Here is a 13,233-nt window from a genome sequence, read left to right as displayed (position 1 = left end):
CCACCCCGATCCGTCTAGGATGTGTGGGTCCTTTGCTGATAATCATAAAATGAAGGGATTTGGGGCCTGCTTACCTCTCAGGTCTCTGCTTTACCCATTTACAACAACAGTATCCACCCCATGGGGTTGTTGTATTGATAATGATCTAACATTATTGTTCACTTACCATTTACCAGAAACTAGGCCTTGAGTTACCCTATCTAGTCCTCAGGAGAAAATTATGATGAGGCCTGTTTCGGTATTCCCATTTTACAGAGAGGAAAACTGAGGCCTAAAGCAATGATATGACCAGAAAGCACACAGCTAGTAAGTGGCTGAGACAATGCTGAAGATCTCACTCCAGTGTTTTCATTAAGTGTCTTCCAGGGGTCAGTACCCACACAGATGCCCCTCAGAACAAGGGATTCCATGGCTCAATTATTTGGGGAAACACTGCATTTATATCTCCCTCTGCTTTTGTGGAGGCTGACAATGCATTTTAGCATGTTAGAATCTCTCAGAGAAGAAAACTGCTTAACTTGGTTTAAAGCAGTGTTTTCCAAACCCATTTGAACAGGGAACCTTTTTTTAAAAGAGACTCTCCCACTAGGCATCCTGTGTTCCATGAAATTCACTTTGGGAAACACTTCTGTATTGAGCTCTCTCCTTAGTCTCAAATGAAAGAATCGATGTGGAAGTTCCTGAAAAGTACTATAGAGATATGAGGGTATGTTTTTATTATTATTGCTATTGTTATCATCACTTTTTTCATTAATTTTTAGGGATCCTGTCCCCTTTTGGGGATCCACGCTGTGGTGCTAGGTAATAATAATAATATTTACTGGGCATTTCCTATATGCCAAGCACTGTTCTAAGCACTTTAAGCCTATTAATTTATTCCTTATAACTACCCAGGTAGCATCCCACCTGAAAAAAGACATGACTGTGAGAATTAAATGAGTAATAGATGTAAAAAACCTTAGAAGAAAGCCTTTAGAAGTACTACATGTTTGCTATTATCATTATTCCCATTTTACAGAAGAGGAAACTGAGGCAGAGAGAGGTTACGTAACATACTCTAGGTCACACTGAAAGCAAGTGGGTTGGAACCCAGGCAGCCTGGAGGCCAAGTCCATGCTAGTAACCCTTGTGCTATCCTGGCTGTCTGCTGGGGGTGGAGGGAAAACCTCAGGCCAGACCTTCATCAGCCAAACCAGAATTTCCCAGGATAATAGGACTATCTCTACCTAGGGCCACCTCCCCGTTGGGTTTTAGGTTAGGGCCACCTCCCCATATCTTGCCCACCCTCTTTGCCCATCATAACCACCACCACAAACACCCACATGGGAGAGGAAAGGGGACAAGATACGGGGTTGGATAGCCCTGGGTTGGACCCTGGCCCCACCATTTACTGGGTAATCTTAGACAAGTAACTTAAGGATCAGTTTCCTTTTCAGTAAAATGAGGCAGCAGCATCCACCTGACATGTTTGTATAAGGATGAATCGAGATAATGAATATAAAGCATTAGCACAGGGCCCAGACCATCTTAAGAATTCAATAAACAATGATCCAAGCCTACCCCCGCTTCTACCTCCTCTGGGAAGCTTTCCCTAATGGTGCCTCCCCCCACCCCCAGGCAGGATCAGGCCCCCTCTGCTGTGTTCCCTGGCTTATCCCCACCTCATCCAGCCACATGCCCTAGTCTTGAAGTTCTCACTTTATGTGTCTTTCTCCTCCCCAAAATTGAACTCCTCAGGACAAGGGCCTTGTTGGTTTTGTTCACGGTTATATCCACAGAGCCTAGCACCACCAAGCCCAGCACGTAGTAGGAGACCAATAAATGTTTGCTGACTAAATGATTGAATCAATAAGAAGAAGAAAGATGGCTAATATTAAGTATTGAAAGCCCACATGCTAGGCCCAGTTCCAAACATTTTACGTGGATCCTAATTCATTTAGCACAACAGCCATACAAAGTAAGTACTATTGTTTCCCGTTGAGAAAACTGAGGCACAGAGATAAATAGTAAAGACAAAATTGGAACTCAGTCAGTCTGGCTTCGGAGTCTGCAAGCTTAATAATGAATGAATGGATGGATGCCTGCCTACCCATCCTCAACTAGTCGACAAGAAGGCCAAAAGAGACTCAAAGCCCTATATGTGCATAAAGATTTATTGTAACTGAACCCCCCCAAAAAGAAAAAGATCCCAGGTTCAGCCCATGCTTCTCCCTGGGCCTCAGTTTCCCCATCTGTGCAGCAAGGGAATGGACTTGCTAATATCAGGACTCTTACACTCTCTGTGGCACCTGTCTGCAAGGGGCATTTGAGGAAAAAGGGAAGGGGAAGTTGGGCCACGAGAAACCTAGAAAAGTTGAGGTTGTTGGGTTGGCCCCGCCAGGAGATGAGGACAGGGCAGGGACCAGAGGAACAGGGATGGGCCACACTGCTGCCTCTGTGAACACCCAAGTCAGAGTTGACTAATTAAGCTAGGAGTGGGGGTCAGGGTCAGTAGCCTGGCCAGGCTAAAAATTAAGGACAATAATGACCTTTCACACCTGACTAGCACTTCGCAGTTTGCTTAATCTTTTTAACAAGCATTATCTCACCCGTGCCTCACGCCAACCTGTGAGCATTATCCCCGAGACCTAAGGCCTAGAGAGGGCTGTGACTTGCCCAGGGTCACACAATGGGTTAGCGTCTAGACCCCACATGACCCTTCTGTCAAGTGACCAATCGATTTAAACTGCAGCAAGTTTTACTCTAGAAACTGCTCTGGCCCTTTAAGGAGAGAGCGGTCAGGACTCAGGTGGTATGCCTGGGCCACAGTCTAGAGAGAAAAGTAGCCATTTCCATTCATTAAAAGTTTGGCCAGGCGAGCAGAAGTGGGCACTTGGGGGCCCGCTCATCTCCTTGGGGCCAGGGTGCAACTGGACCCCACGACGGCCTCCGGCTGCTGTAATTGGGCCCCAAGTGTCCAGCTGAGCCCGGGTGTCCAGGAGCCCGGCAGGCCACCAAGGTCCAGCTCATTACGGCCTAATTGGTCTCGAATCACTCCACCAGCCTTGGGGACAAAGCGTGATGAGCTCATAGAGAGAAACGTTTGAGCAGCCACAACTTTGTCCCGTGCGGCCACAACTTTCTCCTCAGTGGCCCAAACTTTTCTCAACCCTGGGGCATAGAGGTCCCTGCTGGCGCCCAGGCTTCTCCAGGTTGCACAGCCCAGGTGTGCCTAGCTCCGCTGGGGCTGGTGTAACCCTCCGCCGCAGCGCAGAGGTCTGAGGCGCTGCTGGGCTCCCCAGAGTCTCACGGTTGTTTTCGACCTGACGGGAGGCCTGTCCCAGCTTATCCTTCACTCCCCACCCCATCCCGGGACACTTGGTGGGGCAGCAGCCTCCTCCATATCCAGGGCCTGGGCACTCAGCCCTGACAGATAAAAGATGGCTGACTGTAGACTTGACGATGGGCCCTTCCCCACACAGCAGTTCACAGCGGTTCATTAGGGCATTTCTTCCTCACACCGGCCACAGGAGGGAATAAAGATGATGTAAAGATGATGATAGTGATAAACACTACATTTCAGAGCCAAACATCTTATATGCATCAGCTTATTTACTCTTCAGAAAAACCCCATGAGGTTGGGCATTACTATGCCTCTTTCATAGACAAGTAAACTGAGACTCAGAGACATGAAGCTTGCCTGCCTCATACAGCCTTTCACTGTAGAGAATACTAGCTTTGCAGGGAGACTAATTGGGTTCAAATCCCAGTTCTGCCATTTAACTAGCTGTGTAAACTTATGCAAGTTGCTTAACTTCTCAGTTTCTTCATCTGTAAACTGGAGATAATATTAGTGTCTATTTTATAAAGTTGTGAGGTTCAAGACAATGTATATGAAATGCCTATCCCAGGCCTCATGAAGAGTAAGTTGTTCATTAAATGACAGTGATTAATACCATTTTAGAGCTTCATGGAATAAATAAAGTACAGAATTTGGAGTCAGCAGTTCAAAAATATTTTTGCCCTTAACTCAGTACTGAGGGCACTCCTGAGGTTCACCCCCCAGCCAAAGATTAGACAGGCCCATAAAACAAAACAAGACTAAATGGGCACACTAGCCCAGGGGCAAAGGATGAGAAGGCAGGAGGGGACAGGAAATTTGGTAATGGGGAACCCAAGGTCAAGAAGGTGAGAGAGAGTGTTGCTATGTTATGTGGTGGGCAACTGTGTCACAAAATAAGATGTATTAACTTTAATGAGAAACTAATTTGCTCTGTTAACCTTCATCTAAGGTAAAACCAAAAAAAAAGGTACAATTAAAAAACAAAAAAAACAGATCAGTGGTTAACAGAGGCTGAGAGTGAGGGAAGGGAGTTGACTACAAAATAGCACCAGAAAACTTTATGCGGTGATGGAATCGCTTGTGTCTTGACTGTTATAGTAGTTATATAACTGTATACATTTGTCAAAACTCATAATAAACCTCAATAAACCTAACTTTAAAAAAGCAAAATTTATGTATTTGTGCTCTTTTCATCCATGCCAAGCTCTGTCCCAGGTCCTGGAGTTTCAAATGTTAATTAGATCAGAGATAAAAAGAAATGAGCTATCAAGCTACCAAAAAAAAAAAAATAGAGGGATGTTAAATGCGTATTGTTAAGTGAAAGAAGCCAGTCTGAAATAGCTACATACTATGTGATTCCAATTATATGACATTCTGGAAAAGGCAAAACTATAAAACAAAACCTGTTGCCATCGAGTCAATTCCAACTCATAGTGACCCTACTGGACAGAGTAGAACTGCCCCATACAGTTTCCAAGGAGTGCCTGGTAGATTCAAACTGCTGACCTTTAGTTAGTAGCCGTGGCTCTTAACCACTACACTACCAGGGTTTCTGGCAAAACTATGGAGATAGTAAAAAGGTAAGAAGTTGCCAGGGCCTGGGGGAGGGAGAAGGGATAACTAGGTGGAGCACAGGGCATTTTTAGGGCAGTGAAATTACCCTTTTTGATACTGTAATGGTAGACACATGACATTAAGCATTTGTCAAAACTCATAGAACTGCACAACACCAAGAGTAAACTCTAACGTAAATGACGTTGATGATAATGTTGGTTTATCAATTGTACAAAATGTACCGCATGTACAGAATATGTTAATAATACGAGAAACTGTGTACGGGGGGAGAAGGAAACTCTGTACTTTCTTAACAATCTTTCTGTAAACCTAAAACTGCTCTAAAAAAAAAATAAAGTCTATTATGTTAAAATGTCAATTGGATGTTCTCCCTGCCCTCCCAGAGCTTAGAGTGTGGGGGGCAAGATGAGACAAGAAAATAAGTGCACGTGGCTGGTGCTGTGGTAGGGAAAGTACAGGTCTGGTGTCAGTCTGAGACTTCACCTAACCCCTCTAAGCTCAGCTTTACCATCTGTAAAATGGGGACAGCAATACCTGCCTTCCAAGGTTATTGTGAGGACCAAGTGTGATAACGTAGGTAAGTGTAGTCTACAAATTCTAGAGTGGTACAAAAATATTCCTACTGTTTCATAGATTAAAAAAAAAAAAAAAAGATGAGGTTCAGAGACCTTGAGTCAGCTGGTGGGTGGCCAAGCCCAGAGTGAATCCAGGGCTTTTTGCCCAGAGAATGATCGAGCACCTCAGCAGAAGCAGCAGCATTTCCTGAGCCCTCTCACCATTCAGCCATTCCCCCACAGGTTCACTGATGCCCGCTGGAGCCAGACAGAGGGGGAGATGTGTTAGGCCGACCCTGTCTCTTCCCAGGGAACTCACAAGAGTGAGTCAGCAAGACAAACAGGAAACACCCAAAATTCTTGCAGAAGGGGAAACATGGGCTGGGGGCCAACAGAGGGAGTGGGGGGCACTCTCTCCCCTGCCCTTCCCTGCTTAAAGGAGGCCCCCTTTCTGCTGCTTCTTTGCCTACCCCTGTCCCACCCTCCAAACAAACCCACAGCCAAGCAGAAACAGAGAGCTTGCTATGGAAACACAACTTCAAGACACGCCCTTCATTCCCCTTCCAGTCAGCTGGGCACCCCGAAATATCTCTGAAATAGAAATTCTTAGATGCACCCCCATCAGAGACTCTTAGGAAAGGTCTGAGCTCGGTAGTCCCACCTCAATGTGATAGACGTTCATGTTGGGGCCAGGCCTGGGGCCAGGGCTGGGTATCTCTGGTCTCCTTTCCCTGGCAGGCTTTGACCTCAGGTAATAAGTAGGAGAAGGAAGCTGGGCCTGACAGCCTCCTAAAAACAAAAACAAAGCAGTTGCCGTTAAGTCAATTCTGACTCCTGAGGACCCCGTGTGTCAGAGTAGAACTGTGCTTCATAGGGTTTTCAATGGCTAATTTCTTTCGAGGTGCCTCTGGGTGGACTCGAACCTTTCAGTTAGCAACTGAGTGTGTTAACCATTTGTACCACCTAGGGACCCTCCTAGGACTCTTGAATCATTGGTGATGCCTTGGTGGCCAAATCTGCCAGTCCCTGCCATCTCTAAAACTGCAGGAGGAGTAGGTAGGGGCTGAAGGGTAGGGAGGAGGCTAAAGATCTGAATAGGGAAAGTCTGAGGAAGGAACCCAGGTCGGTCCGAGTTCCCCTGGGAAAGATTTGGAGGAAGCTCAGTGGAGTCACGCCACTGCCCCTCCCACCCCAGCCCAAATTAAATGTGGGAGCCAGCAAGAGTCAGATTTAGAACCAGACGCCCCAGGTTCAAATCTCAGCTTTGTTGCTTGTGGTAGTATGGGCAAATGCCTTTACCTGTTTCCTCCTCCCAAAACTGGGGAAATAATAGGACGAACAACATAGGGTTGTTGTGAGAATTAAAGTCTTAGCTAACGTTTAGAGTCCATACTGTGTGTTAATGGAGTGCCTGGGTGGTGCAGAGGGTTAAACATGCTCAACTGCTAACCAAAATGTTGGTGGTTTGAGTCTACCCAGAGGCACCTGGGAAGAAAAACTGGCAATCTACTTCCCAAGTCAGCCATTGAAACCCCTATGGAGCACAGTTGTATTCTGACACACATGGGGTCGCCATAGTCAGAATCAACTCAACAGCAGCTAATCGTTTGTTGGTACCTCCTTTAATCCTCACAACATTCATGTGAGGTTTTGCTTGTTCGCAATTGTATATTACACCTAGCCTAGTAGGTGCTCACTACGTATGTTTTGAATGAAAGAATGAATGATATGAGGTTAGTGCTATTATTATGCCCATTTTTCAAAAGGGCATTCTGAAGTACAGACGATCACACAGAGCCAGAACTGGATCCCAGGTCTCCTACCATAGGCTCTGATGCTAGCATGGCCCAATCGACTCAAGCTCACAGTCTTGGAGCCCAGGCAATGTGGGGGATGGGAAGGGGTGCACCAGAGATGAATGAGAATGAGGCACCTGAAACTGACCATTTCTGCCAGGCAGAGACTTCACCCTCCCACAGGCACAGTCCCTCCAACAGTCTTGAGCCCAGCCAACCAAAGCTTGATGTGGTACTTGGGTGCCACCTTGTGGCTACTCTGGGCAATGCAGGCTGCGCCTGGTCAGGCCCAGAGGTTAGGCGGCAGAGGAAAGCCAAATCAACAGGCAGAAGTCAAGGGCCCCAGTCCATGAATCCTCAGTGGGGAATCCAGTGGAGGAAAAGGCTGCTCCCAATGCTTCACTTAGGAACCAAAGATACCCCACTGCCAAATGACTTGTTTGCACAGGGTTGGGGGGAGTGTTACATGTCCAGCAGGGACCTGAAACCTCTTGGCTTCCTAGAAAAGCCAACTCTATATGGCCCCTCACCTGCCCCTCCCACACAGTGCACACTTAGGAGCCATATCACTCCCACCAGATTTCCCACTGCCCACAGCCTGAGGTCTTCGGGCCTGCAGTCTGGTTTCTTAAAGCTGTGGGTTCAGCCCAATGACCTTCTGAATCCCCATCCCTTCCTTATGCACATGAGACCCATGAAGGAGTGGGTCCTGCCCAGGGTCACACAGAAAGGCCTTGACCAGCTGGGCCCAGCACCCAGATCTCTGGGCTGTCAGGCCAGTGGATTCTCAGCTAAGCCTCCCTCTTCTGAGCAAGTGCTATGATTCAGCCCCACATTCATTCAACATGACCCCTGCCCAAGTGGACTCAGTCAATAGTGACTCCTTTCCCCGTTTCCCATTCCTGCAGAGGGCGGGAGGCTACCAGCAGCCTGGTGCCTGGGCCAAGTAGTTTCTAGGGGGAAGAGCCTGGAATCAGAACCAGACTTGACATCAAGCCTCAACTCTGTCAATTTTTTCTTTTTCTTTTTTTTTTGCAGCCTCTCTGTGCCTCACTTTCTTCATCTGTAAAATGGGGTTAATGATCATTACCTTGCTAGAAGGATATGATGTTTACATGAAATATGGCATGTGACACTGCAGGTGCAGAACCCAGCCAGGGCAAGAGCTAATTAAATGGACCATTCCTTCCTGTCCAGCCAAGGAAGGGGCTGATGAGGGAGCCTAGGAGAGACTGCAGCCCTCCAGTCACGCTGATAACAAGGGTCCAGTGCCCAGGGCTTCTCAAAGTCAGACCCCAGGCTCAGACAAATCAGGACAGGCCATTCAGAGTCAGCCAGCTGGTGCCTCATTCTCCTCAGGACCCTGAATTTTTCCTTTTGAGGTCAAAGAATGGATCGACAGGTGAGTCTCCTGATGAGAAGGAGGCTTACACAGAAAAGCACCTGGTGCAGGGAAGCACCCTGGATGGAAGAAGGGGCCAGCCCAGCTGTGCCCTCCATCCCCTGCCGAAAGACCTCTTGTCAGACCAAGGCAGGGCTGGGTCCCGCAAGGCCTCTATGGAGAGAGCTGCTCCCTCCCTGCATGGGGAAAGATTTGAGAGCTGAAAAAGGCATTTTCTTCACCTGGGCTAGGGGCCTACCTGCCTGCCGCCATATGGACAATTTCACAGCCCCTTCCCCAGAGGAGGAGCCAAGGCTTATATGCCCAGGGGATCTGCCTGAGACAATAGAGACCCATTTTCAAGAGTGGACCCAGAGAGATTAGGGGGATGTTGGGCTGAGGGATGTTGGGCCCAGCTAGTCCTGCACTACATGTGGAGAGAAGAATCTGCCCCAGCACTCTCCGATGCTGAGGGGCCCTCTAGCTCCCCAGCCTTTCTCCACCCCTCTCCCTGCCCCACTCCCGAGCACTAAAGCAAGTTCAGGGAACATGAGGAGCTTCAGCCTTGGTTCTGTTACCAAGCACCTGTGAGAACACATACTCCAAGCCTCGATTTCCTCATTTGTAAAGTTGGGTGGTGCCACCTACCACCCAGGCGTGTTGGGAAAATGAAATCAGTTGAGAAACATTAAAACGGCTTCTAAATTATGTGAAGTTCATTAGAAGCATCAGGCATTTGACCTAGGAGGAGAAAGACCTGGAGCAGTTACACAGTTCAGTGCTCTCCTCTCATGGAAGAGGAGACAGAGGCCCAGAGACAGGCCCTAGAATCTGTGTGAGGTCTCAAGCTTCCTGACTCATTTCTCCACACCACCTGCCATCAGTGCACACCAAGGCCCCGTGCACTGGGTTGGGGGGCAGAGGAAGAAAGAGAGATCCAAGGTTAGACACTCTGATGAGCCCTGCCCAGAGACAGAGGAGTAGATGAACCACTGAGATAGATTTCAGGGGCTTCAATGAGGCTCCTATGTCCAAAAGCCTCCCCGCATACTCCATGTGCCAAGATTTCCACCATCAGTGCCAGAGAGCAAAGCCAAATGTTTTACCCATCCGTGTGCAGAGCTGCAGATTTCATCAGAAAGCAGCTTTGATTCAATGTCTTAGTTGCCTAGTGCTGCTGCAACGAATACCATGAATGGGTGGCTTTAAAGCACAGGATTTTATTTCCTTACAGCTCTGGAGGCTGAAAGTCCAAATTAGGGTCTCGGTCATCTTGATTCCATCCTTGTTGGTAGCCCCAGGTATTCCTTGGTTCCTTGGTGTTCCTCTACTAGTAGAAGATCCTCACACAGCATCTGTCTTCCCCCATGTGTGTCTCTGTGTCTAATTTGCTCTTGTTATAACTCAGAAACGATTGAGGCTTGAAAATCATCTCCCCCAGGAAGACTTTCTGGATTAGCCTTGCCCCATATGGAAAGCCCTTGGGTTTCAAGGGCTGAGTTTCCACTCTTCTGAGCTGAACTTTGGAATCAAGGACTTTATGACCCAAACTAGATAGCTTCTTTGGAGCAGTACCCTTGGCTCCTCCATCCAGCATTTTACATACACACTCTCCTACTTTACCCATCTCCACCCAGAGCCTACCCAGGCCAAGCCATCCTCACTATTCCTCTCTCATTCTTTTGCACGTCACATATGGAGGCTGTTGTGGACTGAACGTTGGCCCCAAAAAAGATATATCCACATCCTAATCCCTGGAACTCGTTAATGTGATTTTATTCAGAAAAAGGGTCTTTGCAGACATACTTGGGAGCCCCTAGGTGGTACAAACAGTTAACACACTTGTCTGCTAGCTAAAAAGCTGGAGGTTCAAGCCAACTACAGGCACCCCGGAATAAAGGCCTGGTGATCTACTTCTGAAAAATCATCCACTGAAAAGCCTACGGAGCCCAGTTCTACTCTGACACACATGGGATCGCCATGAATCAGAATCAACTCAATGGCAACTGGTTGGGGCAGATGTAATTAAATTAAGGATCTCAAGATAAGAAAAAAGACCATCTAGGTTTACCTGGGTGGACCCTAAATCCAGGGACAAGTGTCCTTATAAGAGACCCACAAAGGAGAGACAGAGAAGACAAGGCCATGTGAAGACCTTCTGGGATTGGAGGGATGCAGCCACAAGCCAAGGAACCTCTGGAACCACCAGAAGCTGGAAGAGGCCCAGAAGGATCCCCTAGAGCCCCCGGAGGGAGCAGAGCCCTGCTGACACCTTGATTTCAAGCTTCTGGCCCCCAGAACTGTGAGATAATAAATTTCTGTTGTTTTAAGTCACCAGGTTGGTGGTGATTTGTTACAACAGCTCCAGGAAACTAATACAGAGGCTTAAGCAGAGCAAGCAAACCATTCTCAGAGGTCTGGGTTGGCCATGGTGTGAGCTGACCCAGTGGCATGTCCAGTGAGAGCCATCACAGTCCTGGGGGCACAGTGGAGGTTGATGCCCAGAACTGAGGAGGGTAGAGACCCCTTTACCTGGGCTTATGCCTCCATGCCCAGGCCCCACACTGCAGGAAGGTCATGGACAAACTGGAGGGCCCAAGCACCCCAGTGAGAAGAACATGGTCACCAGGGCTGCCCAGGGAGGAGATAGTAGAGTCCAGGGGGTCACATATGGCAGACTCAGCCCAATGTAAGGAAGTCCTTCTTTTTTGCAAACCTCACACCTGGGTTTGTGGGCTGAGCAGGGTTCAGGGGGATCCCGATGCTGCTCTGCAACCATGGCTGTCTACTGGACAACTCTGACAACTTCTGCCACCACCTCAACCCCACCAAAGCTGAAGCAAACCCAAACCAGATGCCCTAGGAGGGACTCCTGGGCTCCAAACCACACAGTCTTGTTTGGTTCCTATCTCCTCCCACACCCAAGGCTTTGGGATCAGTCACACATCCCCATGCCCCCTGACATCACCACTCCTACCCCTCAGGTCAAGCCTCAGCTTCAGCCCTCCCATGCCCTCCACCACCTCCTCTGCCTGTGCCTCTCCTCCCAGGTCTGGTTCAAATGTCCTCTCTTCCATAAAGTCTTCACTCAATCCCATCTGCACTTCTACTGGGCCCAGAGCAAAGACTGGCAGAGGGATGAATGGAGAGAGCTAGACTGGAGTCAGATGACCCATCTCAGCATTGCCATGATCCTACTGAGTGACCTTGGATGGGTCACTTAAACTCTCTTACCCTTGATAACCCACCTCTAGTAAAATCCTCATTTCAACAGGCCCTCTTACAACCTCATTTTCAAGCTTCCATCTTCTCCCTTCCTCCCATAAACTTCATATAAGTACTGCTTATCCTTCAAAAATCCCCGCATAGTAGGTGCACAAAAAAAGTTGCAGTTTCTTGGACCTGTTGGCTCCTCATTACTGACATTTAGAGGCTGCCTGCTGGCCTGACCAACATCCTCCAGTCCACTCCCTGAGCCTGCTTTGGGAACAGCTGCCACTGGAGTGGGCTGCAGGCTGTGTTTGGGGTGTGCGGTCTGATTTTCCCCTGTCTATGTTAAGTCATTCCACTTTAGCTCTGAAGCAAGGATCTTAAGCAACACAGGCCAGGAGAAAAGGCATAGGCTGGGCGTCAGCAGAGCTGGGCTCCAAAAACTTGTTCTGTTGAGATCCTAGGAGGCCAAAGATCAGTCATTTCAGCTCCTGTGGAAGGGCACTGCCCATTGGCTGAGCCCAAGCCTGGGTTCCCATAGGGGGAGGAATAGGAGTGCATTTAACTGCATTCAGGGAGCACCACTGGTTCTCTCTGATCCTGCTCGACTGTGCTCCGGTAAGTATCAGCTCTGGGGGTTAGCCCAGAAGGGCATCAAGGACTGGGGTAGACACTCTTTCCTCTCATTCACCATGAATCCTGAGAAGGTCCCAGTTCACCCCAGAGTTGGTACACATTTTCCCTACCGTAATTCTGCCCTTGTGGCAAGAGCAAGGCAAAGATGGACCTTCCACCATATGGATGGGCAGAGGCCAAGATGAGGAGAAGGTCAAAGACTACAGATGCAGGAAGTATAGAAAAATGTCCAGTAACTCTGGACACCGTGTCCAATCCCTGAGCAGTGGCACTGAGTTCCCTTCCTGAAGTTTCCTCCTAGGGTGCTCAGTGATGTTAATCCCCAACCTTAGCCAGAAATTCCCCCATAAGTTTGCTCTTCAGTCATTCAAGCATCAGGGTTGCCTTCAAGCCTGAAAGACTGAATGGATGGCTGTGCCTTTAATTGGAATAAAGAACAAAGGATGGTAGGCTATTGGACATATGAGTCTGAATCTCAGGAGGGCAGTTTGGAATAGAAACAATAATTTGGGAGTCATCGGCTTATATAGATGGTGGTTAATAACTTGAGAGTGAACAAGAATGGGCAGGTTGAGAGAAGAGGGGAGAAAGGGGTTAAGGATGAAACCTTGAAGAACAATATTTAAGGGGAAGGTAGAAACAGGAAATCCCATGTGGGGAAAAAAACAGAGAAGGAACAGTCGAAGACATACGTAGAGACCCTGGAGAATTCAATATTGTAGAAACCAAAGGAATTTCAAGAGAGGCAGTTACTGGTGG

Source organism: Elephas maximus, chromosome 7 (assembly GCF_024166365.1).
Source record: "Elephas maximus indicus isolate mEleMax1 chromosome 7, mEleMax1 primary haplotype, whole genome shotgun sequence".
Lineage (NCBI taxonomy): Eukaryota > Metazoa > Chordata > Mammalia > Proboscidea > Elephantidae > Elephas > Elephas maximus.
This window is presented reverse-complemented; position numbering follows the sequence as displayed.